Source organism: Rhyacophila brunnea, unplaced genomic scaffold, assembly GCF_057557595.1.
Source record: "Rhyacophila brunnea isolate RB1 unplaced genomic scaffold, BYU_Rbru_1.0 scaffold_6, whole genome shotgun sequence".
NCBI classification, from domain to species: Eukaryota; Metazoa; Arthropoda; class Insecta; order Trichoptera; family Rhyacophilidae; genus Rhyacophila; species Rhyacophila brunnea.
In genome coordinates, this window is record NW_028233276.1 from 30,634,801 (window position 1) to 30,651,769 (window position 16,969).

A 16,969-nucleotide genomic window follows, 5' to 3' on the forward strand; every position below is an offset into this window, starting at 1 on the left:
CGCCCACCGGTTCCACAGTAATGGTAATTTATAAAGAAAATAATCATATTGAAAATCTAAAATATAAAAAATCGTATCACTCCCTGGTCCTCAGTTCCTCCATTGTAGTAGTTCAGTCCTGTATTTCAGTTTTCTTCTGTACTATTCAGTTAGTCAATTAAGTCATGAACTGATCATTATTTGACGTAGGCATTGCTTTGTTTAAATAAAGAAAAGTGGAAGTATTCCAATATAAAAATAAATATTGTATTGATTTATTATTAATTACAAGAATTGATACCAACTATGTTGTTATTCTTTATTTTATAAGAAGATTGAGATGTAAACCTATGTTAAAATTGTTTAAACACACATATAATATTCCTTTGACTTATTTACTTAAATTGAAACTTACGCATTTACGGTATAATTTTAATTTAATGAATATTTTTCGAAAATCATCTCGACGCTCCGCGGCGTTCGGCACCGTATGGTCAAGCCCATTTAACCCATAATATGTTAAATGTGCTCCTGATTATTTATGTTTGAAAAAAAAATAACTCAACCATCAAATTTAACGTTATGACTTCGTTTTAAAGCGAAAACATTAATTTAATTGAATTGTCATAGTTCGCATGTGTCTAATCCGAATATGATAGATAATGTGTTATACTTACGCTAAGCCTAAAGCAGTGGTTCCCAACAATTATTGACAGACATATTATTATAGTTTGACAGATGGGTATAAAAATACCAAACTTTTCGCAGGTCTTCGTCTAGTTTCCGGGTTACAAACAAACATTTTCTGTTTTAGCTTTTAACATAATATATTATATTACTTGTGATTAATATATTGATTAACCTAGAAACACGTATTAAAAATTGTAATATTTGAGGACCATCATTATGTCATAAACAAAATTCGGCTTTAAAATCTTGGTATGATAATAATATTATGATGACTGGTTTTGCTGTTGTAATTAATCTGTTGTGTGAGAAAATCTATCACAATCTCTTTCTACCAAGAAATGACACCAAAAATATAATATAACAATATTGCAGTTTTTTTAATTTATAAAATTAAATTAAATTTAACAAGTATATAATTTTTTTATTCATATTATGTTGTGTGAAAATAGGTTATCGGAAAATAGGTAAGTACGTATGTTCAGTTCAATAAGAAACGTTGCTTTTTTAATCGTTATGTGTTGTTTTACCGACCATGTCCGATCCTAATATATTATTATGAGCCTCCATCTGTTTTTACGAGAAATGGATGTCAGCCACTTGCTCAACCTATTAGGTCCATACTCTCACTCATACACAAATTGAAAAGCAATATGACGTGTACTTTTTCCAACCCCATGATTCGAACCTTGGACCCACGACGCTATAGGCCGACGGGCCACTGTGGGTGTTAAGCGAATTAAAAATAGTAACTTTTTATGTAAAACAAACAAGTTTACTAAATTTATATAAGTATTACCAGGATTAGTGTTCTAGCATAAGCTTTGAACTTTCATACGATAAAGTTAGTAAATAGGTAAGTACAAGTGGTTCCTATATTATTGTGTAGGTATAAAACATAATATGAATACGTGTATTAATTAAGGCTCTAAGTACCAAAAACAAAAAAACTGACATTTTTATAGAAAAGTGTTCTACATACTAACGCCAATAACTTCAGCTATGGTCTAAGTACCTCAAGCAAGTCAAAAAAATACAGTAAAATATTTAAACCTGTCGACGTTGTAAGTCCGTTGGCCTATTTTATTTATAATGGTGTAAATAGCACTACAGTGGTCAACTTCATTCAATATAAAATGGCTGACGATGGTGTGTTGACACTTGCGACTTCCTAATACCTAAAATTATAGAAGCTGCCGTGATTGCTTCACACTGTAAAACCACATTTTTCAAAAGGTCTGCTTCATGAAATTTTACTGCAATGACTCGGTATTTTGTATCTACAGGCAATACTACTTTTTGGTACTTAGAGCCTTAATTAATACACGTATTCATATTATGATGTATATTGTATATGCACAGGCAATCATTATAATGACTGCGTCAACTTAATGGTCGTAAGAAGCTTAGGAACGCAAAAAATGCGCTCCGAATGATTAGCTTTTGTAGCTAACTGAAACTTGCAAAGTTCCAGCTGGAACTTTACCTGAAAATAAGAAAGAGGCAGTGGCGGGCAGGTGGTTCGAGTCCAAAACTCATTAAAAATCGATTTCATAAAAAGTAATTTACTAAACCCAGCATTTAAAAACCTTTTTCGTACACCTTGCAAGCTATGAGGTCTTTTAAATTCCATTTAGGAACCTGTTTATTATTTATTTTTGCATTTACAACGATTGCTATCTTTAACTTACTTTGTTGTAATAACAACCGTAAGTAAATAATATTGTTAACCTTAAACAAAATGAGTAAGTTCAGGCTGAGATATATTTTTTGTGAAAAATTAACAGTATTTTCACAATTTCACTGTCATAATATTGAGTTTTAACTGTTTTCCTTTTTATTAAATTTAATTAAGATGTTTGCGAATTGTATTGTGGGTTGAATAGCTTTTTCTAGTCCTGGCGCATGCGTGGTCATTCATTGCAGTGGGTGTACGAAGCGCTTTTTTGTCCAGATTTTTTCTATCTACATGGGAAGTGGAATAGCCAAATTTAATTTTGTTGTAAATTTGATGAGTTTACAAAAACTTTTTTTTACTGGTGTACCTACGTTTTGAAAAGCTTCAATTTAAACATATATTTTTAATTATGTAGGAAAATTGTATGTATGGTTTTAAGAAATATCTAAAAATAAATAAATACACATTTTTTATCATGGTCATCAGTGGCGTTAAATTGGCGCCAATTTTGTCCAATGATCTACCTAAGTACTTTCCCAGTATCGCTGCGCCAGAACTAAAAAATACTACTCTACTTTAGCGGTACCTACATCCACCAAAAAAATAAATACCAATGACATTTGCTACCTATTAATCGAGAATAATATGAAAATATTCTGAGCTCAGTTATTTTTTTCTCTATAAACAAGTAGCATATTGTACTATATGATTTCAGAATAAATTAAATCAATATTTATGATATCAAAAAAAGGGTCATAAGACGAAGTCGAAGAAGAAATTTAATTTTATTTGCAATCAGCATTAATTACATTTTTCAGATATCTCAGAGGTCATCCATAAAGGATGTCACACTCTCCTCTTTTCTTAGTTTTAGGATGTTACATTTTCTACAACCCTCAGAATCCCTTCGTCACAAAACCTTACATTATATCAGAACCCCTTCTCACATTGGGGCGTGACGTAATACATGGACGACCCCTTAGCATACATTTTTTAGTTTATATTATAAATTAATATTATAACTATGCGTATTCTTTTCCGATCACGAAGTCCTGTGAAAGATAGAAAATTAATGGTGTTCAATATTTTTTTATGCACACATACCACTTTCTTTAAATCACGTTTCTGTCTGCGACACAAAAATGTATTTTTTGACAAAAAAATAATACACTTAAGGGTTTTTTGGATCAAGAAATTTAAGGAGATTACAATCCCTTGTACCCACATAATCTAATATACTTTTTACTTATAGAAGTGTTATGTTGGCAGAGAATGTTGAAATACACGAATACAACTATAACTATTTTATTTTTTATTCCAGGTGCGAAAAACTGTCGACGTGGAATTTCTCTACAGATCGAATCGACACTGAGTCAGACCATACAAAATTTGCCGTACATTGTGTTACCTACAATAATATTATTGTGTTATTATTTGCGTTGAGCGTGCAGTTTTTCAAAGAACTCTTACCAAAGGCCAAACGTGACTTTCTTCAAAGTCAAAAGTTTATTTTCCGAACGAACAGTGTTTCAACTTCGATCGTGAAGGGACAATACAATACGCAACTGGAGCTTTGTTGATTTATTATTATTTTTTCTTTACATTTTTTTTGTAAAACGAGTGTGTAAATTAATAAATTCAGTGGAAAGGGAGTCATGACAAGTATTGTCGGAAAAATCCTACTTCAGATTATTATTATTATTCCACCAATAAAATAATATTTGTGTTAAAAACACAGTTTCCAAAACAGTTTTAATAATTAATATTACATTTCAGTAGTCGTGAAAGGGCAACGTATTATATTATACGAAAAAGTTTGTTTTTATTTATGTGAAAGTGTGGTTACGTATTCTTTGTTTTAAAATTTAAAAGTATAGAAAAAAACAGTGGTTGAATACAAGTGGTTTTAAGAGATTTTTGTTGTGAACACAGTTAAATACTTATCGCAAATGGAAAATCAACAGCAGTCCTGACAACGTCAATAAGGTAAGAAGTCAGAAATAATTAAATAATGTATTAAAACCATTTACAAACATTTATGTAAATACCAAAGAACGTTTGAAAAATTCAAATGACAAATGACGCGGATGGAGAATTATAACCCAAGTATGGCCATATTTGGGCGATCATTTTTTTAGTGATTTATCGAAAGTAGAGATGTAGAAGATTGTTTTGACGAAAGCTATCCAACATCCCTGCATTTAATATTTGATAACAATGTTTGCAGTTATACACGTGCGTGCATAACTTGAAATCCTTTTTATTTATTTTGATTCGAGGTTCGGTATTTTGACCCCACTTAAAATTAATCTCAGTTCGATATCTATAAATAAATACACATACCATTCATACACATAATTATTTTCTAGAAAAATGAATGTTTTTTTAAATTTATAAACAAAATACATTAATACTAAGTATCAACTGTTAAAAAATCTTCCTGCAGCGTTCGAGATTACTTAATTATGTATCATATTAGTATTCAACTACATTTTAATGATGAAAATAACCATAAAATAACATGTAAAATCACGATGAATGCATATTTTAATTATGCCTGAGTGTATTTTTAAATTAAAAAAACTATGTTTGCAGAATGTTTTATGTAAGTATATATTTATTGATAAGGTCAACATCATCAATAAAATGTAAGTACAGTCGAACATGGTTATTACGAGGAATATGGGACCGATTGAATATGCTCGTGATAAGCGGTACTCGTTATATCAGAGAATAATTATTTTTAAATGGACGGTCACATAACAAAAAAAGTCGAAAATAAAAAATCTGAAAACTATCGTAAAAATCCCCGAACAAGCATGGCCTTCATAAACTACAAAAGAAGTCGTTTATTGTAATGAACGCTGGTAGGTACCTACGGACTTCACAAACCTTGGATTTTTCAACCATATGCGTGGATACTTTTTCATTATTGTCGGCGAAAACAACAATTAGGTAGAATCTTCGACACTTAACTAGTGTCATAAACGTAATCCGTCTTCGGCGGCATCCTGTCCGATCGGATTTTATTAGGGTCGAAATGTTTTTAAACGATCGACACATCAACTGTATTTTAGCTCGGTATATCCGATAAGTTGCTCGTTCTAACACTGAATAAATGTATGGAGCATAAACCAAAATGTCAACGAATGTTTCCTCCTTACATCCGAGATCTCGCTATGTCAACAACGCTACGCTACACTAAAGGCAAAACTCTCACCATAGTTTAATATTGGTATGTATGTAAATGTGCCGCGAAATTCTTTTAATTTGAAAAGTGAGTCGTGATGCTTACGGGGTTGGGAAGCTCTGTAGTAAAGCAATTGTTATTCATTATGTTAAATATGAACGTAATCATTGTAATAATGAATATTGATTGATTGATTGATTAATAATACAGTTAACTCTTAAAGTATGCTATTTCTAGAGTTCAACAGGCGTCTAATAAAATTTGTCTCCGCTCCAAATTTTTTTATGTCAGCAATCAAAACTGGCGAACCGAGAAAAATATTTGAAAAGAGAATTTAATGTCAATATCAAAGTGACATTCTTCGAATCAGACGCGTGTGGAGTTTGTACGTTTTGTTTCCGAAAATTACAAATATTATGCGATACATCTGGTGACACTGGTCTAGGAATGCAGTTTAAAACTAATCAAAAATATTATCATTGGCAGGCACTTCAGTGGTTTTATTTGTCATAAAAATAATTTACGTATAGAAAACTATTTCGAAAGTCGCGTACAAGTGAATCTATATAGCGCATTTTAAGTGTCTCCCATCATAATTAATTTCCTTATAACATGAAATATATTTTTTTAAATTCAATTATATTTTATTCATGACTGAATAATAAAAAAAGTACCTACCAAGTGAAAATTTCATTCAAAATTACAAATTGGTTGCCATTATTGACATTGAGTGCTAATTTTTAAGAAAATATATTATTATGCACGAATAGATACCAGTTGAATCATTAGCTTGCATAGTAACGATCACGGGTTCGAATCCCGTTCGATCAAGTTTCTTTTTTCAAAGATTTTATCCAATATGCGTGTTTCTGAAGCGGTTCAAAATTATATATTATATATTTTTCAATATTGAACAAATAAATTTGGTACACTATAAAATTGGTCCTGACACTCCTTACTCCGGAGTCTCCCATTCGTGGGTTGCAGTGTAGAATCCCTCTGCTGATTGAAATTTTATTAATATGTTGATATTGCAATGTGCGTTTTGATCCCCAGCATGGACCCAGAGGGATTTGAGAATACGTAGGTAGCATATATTCACTGTAAAACCTTCCGGTTTTTGGCTACTTGACCTGGAATGCATTGGAAAATTTGGTGGTGTATAGTTCAAGAGAACGAAGAAGTGATCAATATCGGAGGAGAAGACTCCATTGTAGACTATTTAGAGCCTATCTTCTAAAGAGAAATAATTTTCAATTGCATATAATTTAATTTGCCAACGACATGTGTCGTATATGTAGAAATAGGTCTCAAAGGTTTAAAAAAATATGCCACAGCGCGCCATCTCTATTCAACTATTGTATGTATCGGATTATTCGCGGAGGAATGCTGAGGTTTTTTGTATGGACTTTATTTCACGTGACCTCAGTACCTATGTCTATCCGCTATCGCAATGTATGCAATACGATAGGCTCCGATAGTTAAGCCTAAAACATTTGCGCACAATATTATTGTCTATGACTGCAACTTTGTCCAAAATAATAATTAATAATTAGATAATTTAAAAAAAAATCTATGGCATTCAATGACATACAAATCAATATACCTAGATTGTTTCTCTAAATAAAAAATAATTTTTGAAGTGTATAAATATTTAGGAAAATGCATAATTTAAACTTATCGCTCAATTTTATGTCGTCAGTGAGCTATTGAAATGTCATCGAATTAGTGTGTACCTATTTACCTATTCATCAGTAGTAATATCGTATTATATAATATGTTCTTATTTCCCGTAAGTACCTATATCTGACAAGCGTGTTATTTTTCTTTGATCTCCACAGCCTACCCTTCACCACTGATATACAGCCCATATAGACGTAGAGACGGCAAAAACTATATAATATATGAAACCAATGTCCTATCAAAATCGCACTCGTTCCTAAATTTGCCTTCCCTTCCGCCGACGATCAAACGTTAGAATATCGTGCTCAAAGAACAGATTGGTCCCTGTGTTCCTTGGCTGTGCTCCTCATTCGTGAGGTTCCGATAAAGAAGAAGGTGAAGTAATGTAAATTTACTGTAAATAGCAAAAAAATACATTACTTTCGATACAGCCGTACCCAAAGTTCACGCTGTTATCACAGTCAGACTTACAGACCCGTCAAATAATTTAAGCGATAACTTAATCAAGTCGAGTTTGTTTCTCAACATTATTTAACGAATTTTTATTTATCTTGACGGCATATTTAAGTGCTCATTATTGGACACTAATTTCCGACACTTAGCGGTGTTTGGGCACTCCGGGGGCGCCTGGTACCTACACTGCAAGAGATTAATCGATATTAATTCATATCCAATTCACTTCTGGTTTTGTTGCCTCTCGGAATGTGCGGCCGTAGGATTAATGTCCAAACGCGAGACGTGATTGATATTACCTACCTGGACGAAAGTTAGGACACTGAAAAATAAATAATTACCGTAGAAAAGTGGATTTAAAGAATTTATCTGATCCAAAATAGACGTAATTATTATCTCTTATAATAAGTTGCTGTCCGTGTTGATCACATAATTCTAAGCGGCCTCGCACATATAATCTCGACGCGACCGCAACTCAATCAAGTTTATGTGTGTAATTTAATTGAAATTAATAAAAACACATGTTTTTCAAAATACATGCACGTAGGGTTGACTCCCCACACTGCTGATTAAAAAAAATGGTTTGTTCTCTTGTTAAATTAAATATTTAACGATGCTGCATGTTTGTCGCCTTCGGCAAAAGTTTCTGTCACTTACCATTGTCATCTGTCAAACAAACAATATAAATATGGGCGGGCCACAGAAATGTAATTTTATCATGAAGACTACAATTGAATAATATTTTTTTAATTTGTGATCCCTTTGGGTGATGCGGGGCCCTACTTTTACGCGCACTCAAGATTACGGTACTGGTAAATGCAAATGTGTTTATTGTGTATTGCCGTGTCGGTATATTATTTTCTAATAAATTATGCATATACCTACCGAGTAATTTCGCCTACTTTTTATTAAATTTGACAAAATCATTGCTTCTTCGTCTGATGGAATGTTTTTAATTACATTTAGCTGTGTTAAGTGTTTGATTGACAGTTATGTACGTCTATATTTACGTTTTGATTTTATGTGAAGTTGAGAGGGCAATTTTGTTGGCCTTCCTATGTTCAGTTACGTCTACAGATCGCCCAACATATAAATCAATCTACCTATATATATACCTACATGTTAACGTCAGAATACAAAGAGACTAAAAAAAATATGAACATTAAAAGTATAAAATGGCTGCATTGACATAATATGTTCGACATTTAGTTTTATGTCCAATAGTTGTAGAAAATATAAATCTCAATTTTGGTGATTTATCGGGGAAAACAGAAAAAGAGCAAGAAGGAAGCTTCAAACTAAAGATAAAAAACGATTTGACCTAAATCTTGTTTATATTTATACCTATCATACAAATGTATTATTATTATATTGAAGACTTTTCCATGATGTACTTCCTATCCATTTGAAATAGCATCATTGTTATGATTTCACCATTATAATTATAGTCAAATAAATCCGTTTTTGGGGGATGTTTTCCATTAGGAATCAATAAAATATTCGAAAAAATGTATATAATTGATTCCTCGAAATATCCATCAATCTTACTGTAGAAATTGTTGTTTAAGTTTTGTTCAGACAACGCCAAAGAAGCGGGTATTCCCTCCTCGAATAACAGAAACTTTTCCAATTGGCGATATCGGAAAATTCAACCTTAGACGTGTGGTTGTTTTGAACAATGACATTGTAGATAGGTACTACACTGAGACATTGTTACTGTTGCTATCTATCTCTAGCTGGAAATACTAATAATTCATTTACTTACACAACTGTTGGCGATCGCGCGGGGTGGGGTCACATGATCTCTCGTTCAAGTGTGATACTGAAGTGTCTGAAGTCACAGATTGGATATTCATAATTATCAGATGGAACGGCTAGCAGAGGTGCGCACGCCTAGATCCAACCGTTGTCGATCTCATTTATTTTAAAACATAAGTTATAATGCGGTGACAACACATTCTTTTAAACTCTGAGGGTATCCCGGTACACCAAACATGAGGTAGGTATACATACAATGGTCTTAAAAAACAAAATTTTTTGTTAATGACGCTATCGATCTGAAACCTTTATTAATTTATTATTTCCTCATAAGTGGTTAACGGATAAAAATATTTAAAAAAAAAATGCTTGTCGTCGATCTACTTTTCGAGATAATGGAATTTAATTATTGTATTATCGTCGTTTGGCCGTAAATATTTTGAAATTGTACTTTCAACCACTATTAATAATCAATATTTTGTTATATTATATTATGTAAATCAGTAAACAATGGCACCATATAAATGATTCGTGGTTGAATTGGATGTTTTTCCTGCTATGCTAGCAAACAATACCACTACAACTGCATGGTGTTTTTACCGTGCCCATGGTGCCACTGTATACTGATTTGACCTTATAATACAAGTCTAACATAAAGGTATTTATGATTTATAGAACTACTTAATACGCGAATGTAGTTATCGTAATACTTTCGTTTTGTACCATACTAACTATTAGGCGCTAGATATCAAGTCACGAACTGTGTTAGTTAGCAAATATCGGTGTTTTATAGATAGATAGATAATATTTTATAACTGTTTAATATATAGCCAAAGTCATATACCAAACCATACCGATCAATGCCAGATATTAAGGACCTTTCTAATTTTTATATGTATAAATGTATATTACAATACCAATCAATTAATTTAATCCCCACATCAGCGGTGGTGAACCTATGGTACGCGTGCCACTCGAGAGAAATCTCTTTGGCACGTTGAGTAATTGTATATAAAACCAATTTACAGTAGGTATACATATTTAAAACCCATTTAGTAGACAGACTCATAAAATTCGATGGGTTTACGCGGCAGTGAAAAATTATGTACAGAAAAGTGTGCAAGGATCTGGGGAAGGCCTTCATCGAGCAGTGTATTGACCCTAGCTGAAGAAAACATAATATATTAAGAGAAAAAAACAATTCGTCAGCTGAATGCAGAAGTATTCTTATATATTATGTATTAATTTCTCTACAATTCTAAATTATAATATTTAGGTAAGTAAGTAGGTATGTTGAAAGTCTTTAAATATTACTGTACATTACGTATTTTTATAAATGACGTATATTATAAAATTACCATAGTTGACGGTAGTGTGCTCTATTTTTAATTAAAGTTTTGGAAAACAAGAATAACGTGTTCAAAAGAATAATTTTACATATTGCAAAAATATAATAAAAGAGAGTATTCTGAATAAAATCTTTAAATTATTTATTACTAGCTTCTGTAGGAATAATCTACTATGTACTAAACACATTCGTTTATTATAAAAATTAAGTTTTCTGCCTAGGTATATAATATACATAGAATATTATCTATAAATCTATCGTATTTTTATGTCGAATTAAACCTTTACTTAGATATCTGCAGAAATCTCTTATTATAACTTACGAATCATCGTTTTTATTTGATTTTAAATATGCGATAATTACTCTACTAAATTTATACGATTTATCACGTTTCGAAATGTACCCAAATCAGTTTGTACTAATACTTAGATTGCTAATTTGATAATGAGTTTATATGTTATAATCGTCTTTATCTTATGAGCATGAAAGGAAAAGTGAGATAAGTTTAAGATATTGTAAAATTAGTTTAATAACAAATTAATCTTTACTGCAATTATTTCAATTTATTTTAACACGGCGGTGTGGATAAGTACAAATTATAACTTCAACACGTCCACAATCTGACATCTGCATGGTTTTCAAACAAGCCAAAAAATACAAAATTATAAATTAAATAATACAGTAAGAGAAAATTGAACATATAAATTCACCTGACGTAAGTGGAATACATCGATAACTAAAGTAATTTGATTTAACAGAGATTACGCTCTCCCAATTGGCATCACTAATGACAATTTATTTCTTCACTTTGAGAGATCAAACAACTGTTGTTTATTGTCTTGTAACTCTGGGATTATTATCGATTTCTTAGACAGTTATCAGGGACATACATTATAATATGTACACTAGCGAGAATAGCATAGTTCTCATTACAGGATGATGAGTCTGAAAAACTAAATAAGTATTTTTAAAAAAGTCTCATGAATGACATTATGTAAGTATGCAAAATATAAAGTTAGATGCGTAAAAGAGAAATGCAATGAGTCAAATCAGTAGCTGAGTTAGTATTTTCTTATGAAAAGTTGTCTTTTTGCTATATGTAGGTACCTAAAAGTAGTAATTTAGACTTGTTTCCGATTTCCTTTCTTAAGTGTGGTTACTTATTGCAGGCGCCATTCTGTTTTCAAATGAAAACAAACTATCATTGAAATTTATTGCTGTTTTCCTTGCATATTGTAAATAAACCAAAAAACTGAAGTTCTTCCCGTTGTGTTGGGATCACATCATCTTTTATTTACATGCCATAAATTATCTCGAAATAGTAACAATCACCATTCACCCGACGCCCAGTCCCCAATTCAAGATATCGACTTTATCTGTCTAGGAAGGAAGGTAAGTGTATATTGTATACCTTCGAAGATTTCATTATCTTTTGCATTTTGTATTTCGTCCAGTGGCGTCAATTAATTTAATACTAATTATGATATAGGTAGGTATACATCAATGGGTTTGTACCTACTAATTATTACTAATACATCCATCACGCTCCATCATGGAAGCACAGGATAAGGACAAGGTCGCGCCATGTAAATAAATCTTACAGCGCGTGGTCGCTTTTGTATTTATTGTTGATGATTTGGTTTTGTAGAAATTAGGGACGCAAGTTTTAATTCTTAATTATTTAACTTCAGTAGCAGACTGCTGTTAAACTTTGGCTGGCAGTACTATAATAAAATCTTATCTACTAGGTATAACTAATGCCCATTAAAATTTAAGACAACTTTTCAACATTACCTGTCACAACAAAAAAGTTTGCTAAAGTGATAAAATGAAAAGAAATCATTTGATACTTCTACACTTTTCTGTATATGTCTATACTCACCCGCCTAGAATATTGGCTATTTCGTAATTTACTTGTCTATACTACGGCACTGCTAAGAACCATTTTTTCGAGAGTCATTCAATAGTGCACACGTGTCCATGGCGACCAGGTGACGAGACGGTTGATTTTTACCTGTTCGTCATTATTGTACTTAAGTGCATCGACAAACCACTAATCTTGCTCGAACTGTCGCCAACCGAAATGCAATAATATAAGTCTTACCTGCCATCTATTGCCCAACTTTGGTCGCACTTGAGGCAGACCAGATATCGTAACGTGCTCAGTTTTGAATTAATGTTTATTTATTGAACCAGTTATTTTAAGTTATTTAATTTAGTTTTATTTTTACCTGCCTAAGTACATATCTTTAGTAATTACAATGTTGAAGCTATACTGAAAACTGGTAATTAACGTTATAATAATTGCTAATACCTACATACAAGTCTTAAAAATGAAAGTGGTGTTTTTACTTATGCGATAATCGCATACCTCAGTGAAATCACACCAATATTTTGCAAATTCATATAAAAATCGAGGACTCATACTAAACTACCGACTCGACTAATAATCCTTATAACTTGATAACTACACTAATCTCTGTTTTATTTTAAATTCAATCAATAATGACTACCATCTTTTGTTCATCGATAGTTTGGTATAATAGATACTCCAAATTTAGTCGATGAGTCCTTATACTAAGTTCCTTATATGACTATTACTTGAATTAAATATTTCGAGACTGTAAGTACAACTGGTATAACCACAGCATAGATTAATAAATGGAATTCCGATAGGCTATATTCCAATACAGTACATTTTAACACAGGGGTTTGAATGTACGAAAATGAACCACGCATCAATAAACGTGCAGTAGTGTGTGTTGCCACTTTCAATAAGTACACCAATATATGAGCGTCAGTGCATAAACGTAGAGCAGTTGTCAGTATTCGACGTATGACGTATTCTTGACGCGTGTTTACGTTTATCCCGTATTCGACCGTACTCGAGATCGGTTGCCTGCTTCTCCACACCCATTATTTCTGAGTTAACTGCAAGCGATGTTTTCAAGAAACTGAGAGAATAATTTTTGGATTAGTTTTATCTGAAATTAATATGTACCTACGGACTGTGGTTTCTTAAAACCAATTTCAAATCTTGGTTATCTTATGGGTGCGTTTGATGTTAGTTGAAGGGATTTTGTTATGCTTTGGGCTAGATCAGATAGGTATCCACTCCATTCGCGAGGACCCACGACATTATAAACCGTCTCGTTACGCTGCTCGACCTTCATGGGCAATCTTAATTAATTCAATGGTTTTGTTTGCTATGAGTTGTCATTTTGTATTTTGTTTTTTTTTTGTGATTGCCACTTGATCAGTTACAAAATAAAATTATACATCACGCAGGTGGCAGATGTAGGTAATAGAATATTGATTTGATAGAATATTACGAGCTTAGCGATATTTGTCGGTGGGTAACATAAATTTCGTAATAGTATAATATCTAGCATTACAAAGACATCCATTCCTGAAATCGTTAACTGTCAACCGATACATAGTTCATCTTTATCTCAAAAGATGGCGTAATGCGTGAACTGTAATATTAGTCGTCTACTTAGTAAAACTTCACATCGAAACATGAACCAAGCATCAGATAAGATAAGTAACCTAACTTGAATCACTTAAGTAGTGGAAAGGTAATTTTCATAATGCTGTCATAAAAAAACCTGCTTTAAAAATGCAAGAGAGTACATTTTCATTTACAACTACATAAATAATGATATTAATGCTTGTTTTTTCGGATAATGCAATAAAATTAAATAAATCGTGTAGTAGGAATTTAATCCACATAATTTAATAAACACCATAAAAGTTTGTTGGTACTTCACAGAGGGGCATGTTCGATCACATAACAAATTAACAAGATATAGGTACATGCAAAAGTCAGTCACCATAAACCAAAACTTTGGTGGCATTTTTGGTAAACCTACATAATATTATATATTATGACTTAAGAGCGTACATAAGTGAAACGGGAAATAATTTTCAACTGTATGTAGAACGAAATTACGGCTGCGTTGTCATTCGGAGAGCGATAGTCGAGGCGTCTGCACGTCGATTCGTTTTGTTATGGCATCAGATGAAAATATTCTTAAATCGTGTAAAGATGACTAAAAAGCTTTACGTATGTGCTTAAAAAAGAAAACATGTCAATGAATATACTATTATTATTACGAATATAATAATAAACATAACATAAAAAGGACGCATGTTGAACTTTTATGACAAATGATATTTCGTTCGGCTTCCGTCATTTGCACCCGCGACCCGCATTCCGCGCATCGCCTAGTCACGATCTTTTTAGACCATGCCTCAGCTGAGGTATAGCCTCAATGAGAAGCAAGCAATTAAAACGCAAAAATCAAAAACCTCTGATAGAATGTGTTAAATATTACCATAATCGCATTTCGTTTACGTGACAAACTTTAAGCATATTATGGATATAGACAAATATTGAAAATCGCATATTTCTCCACACTCGATAATCGTACCTTCTTACAATAACTACACCCAGTAGGTAACGCACTTCCCATTATTGCTGTGTTCCCTGGTCTACATATTCCTAGATTGAAATGGAAATCGTGGAAACCAGCTAAAACATACTACATTATTGTTAGTTTCGATAATTTTGGCGCGAAACAAGATATAGAGGGGGCGCGATGAGTGAGATAAGCGATGCAATAGGCTTGATATAAGTAGGTACATAATAATCACATTAGCCTTACATAATTCATGCGCAAGAGAAAACATCGCATCTGCGCACATTCATGGTTAAATAGTTCCATTTTACTAATCGAGCGATATCCTCGTTGACAGTCGTGATTTTTTTGTGGATCAGTGTTTCCCAACCGCCGGGTCGCAGAATATTTCTGCCGGTCCGCAAATAGTATTGTCGCCCATTTTAAAATAGGTGCATAATATGCTAAAAATTCCAAGCAAAATGGTCAATCAAAAAAATAAATAAACAAATATCAGTAGGTATTCTTCTAATACCACTTTGCTGTTCAGAATAACTTCTTTTTTGGATATCACTAAAATCGCTTAAAATTAATTTCCAGATTTTCGACTTATTCGATATTCATTTGAGAAGACTTTTTCGACCATCTCATTATTTAATTTTTTTAAACTAAATAGAGAAACCGAATGAATTTCAATGCAGCGCTTTGTTCCTACGATACAACACTGAATCTACGGTTATCAACTACATATTATTATAGCAAAGATTTAAAAGCATATTTCACACTATTATTAACAATTTATTTACATATCGGTTTCTGGTTATTTCTGTTAACAATATAATTTTCATGGTGTATATTTTTTGTATTCAAAATCATGTCTGTTATGCAAATCACTTAAAATGCAAGAATATATTATTATTTATTATAATACATATTATTTTGAGTTGGCGATAAGAATCTCTTATTTTCAACGGTCTGCAGGTGAATAAAGGTTGGGAATCAGTGAGTGTAGATAATTTCAGTGATAATAGCGTCACTGTTCTGGCAGAAGACACTAATTCGAAAAAATGACATATTGAGTTAGTTATACCAAAATTTTCCTTATTTCAAACTTTACCGTGTGGAAACCTTCCTAATAAATAAACAGTCTTTATTTTAAAGTCATCCTGATAGACCATTTCAAACATTTTAACAACTTCAAAGTCAAATTACTCAAAACTAGTATTCTCCAGTTAGTGTGTTCTGCCAGAACAGAGACGAAAGGTAATTTATCGTAGGTTTGGTTTTGCTTGAATTTGACCAACAATCCTTGACTGAGCAATTAGTAACGCTTGTTGAACGAACCATACCGGCTCTGACCATTATTAAAATAAAATTGATGAAGTAGTTAGTATCCCACGTAAAAATAAGGTGGTTGCGTTATATATAATTATTATATAAATTTAATTCATAATATCCTTACCAACATGAAATGCCCCCTGGGCCTCGACAATTCATATTCCTATTATTTAAATTCCATAACATCACAGCATGTTTATCATATTTTAGAATTTCTTTAAAAAATCACGGTATTTTGGCGTTTCTAGACGCGACTGAATAATTTTACATAACTTGTTCGACTATATTGTTTCATTTTTATTAAAAAAAAAACAATTTTTGAAAACCGGATTTGTGAGACGTTGACTCATGTAAATTTTAAATTGTATATGAAAATATTCGCACTCAAATATCAGCTATGATTGCTATGAAGTATAGTATGATTTGAATTGCACATTTACCGTGAATTATGTTTT

At 32.1% G+C, this 16,969-nt stretch overlaps 1 protein-coding gene across 1 annotated transcript in view; it reads left to right on the forward strand.

The window, feature by feature from the left end:
• The window catches only part of Sema5c (Semaphorin 5c), a 459,820-nt gene that overhangs the window by 21,104 nt on the left and 421,747 nt on the right, over positions 1–16,969 (forward strand). The window contains exon 2 of the mRNA XM_085957163.1: positions 3,666–4,330. The gene's annotated coding sequence lies outside the window, so the exon portion shown is untranslated. The remainder of the gene's footprint in view (positions 1–3,665; positions 4,331–16,969) is intronic.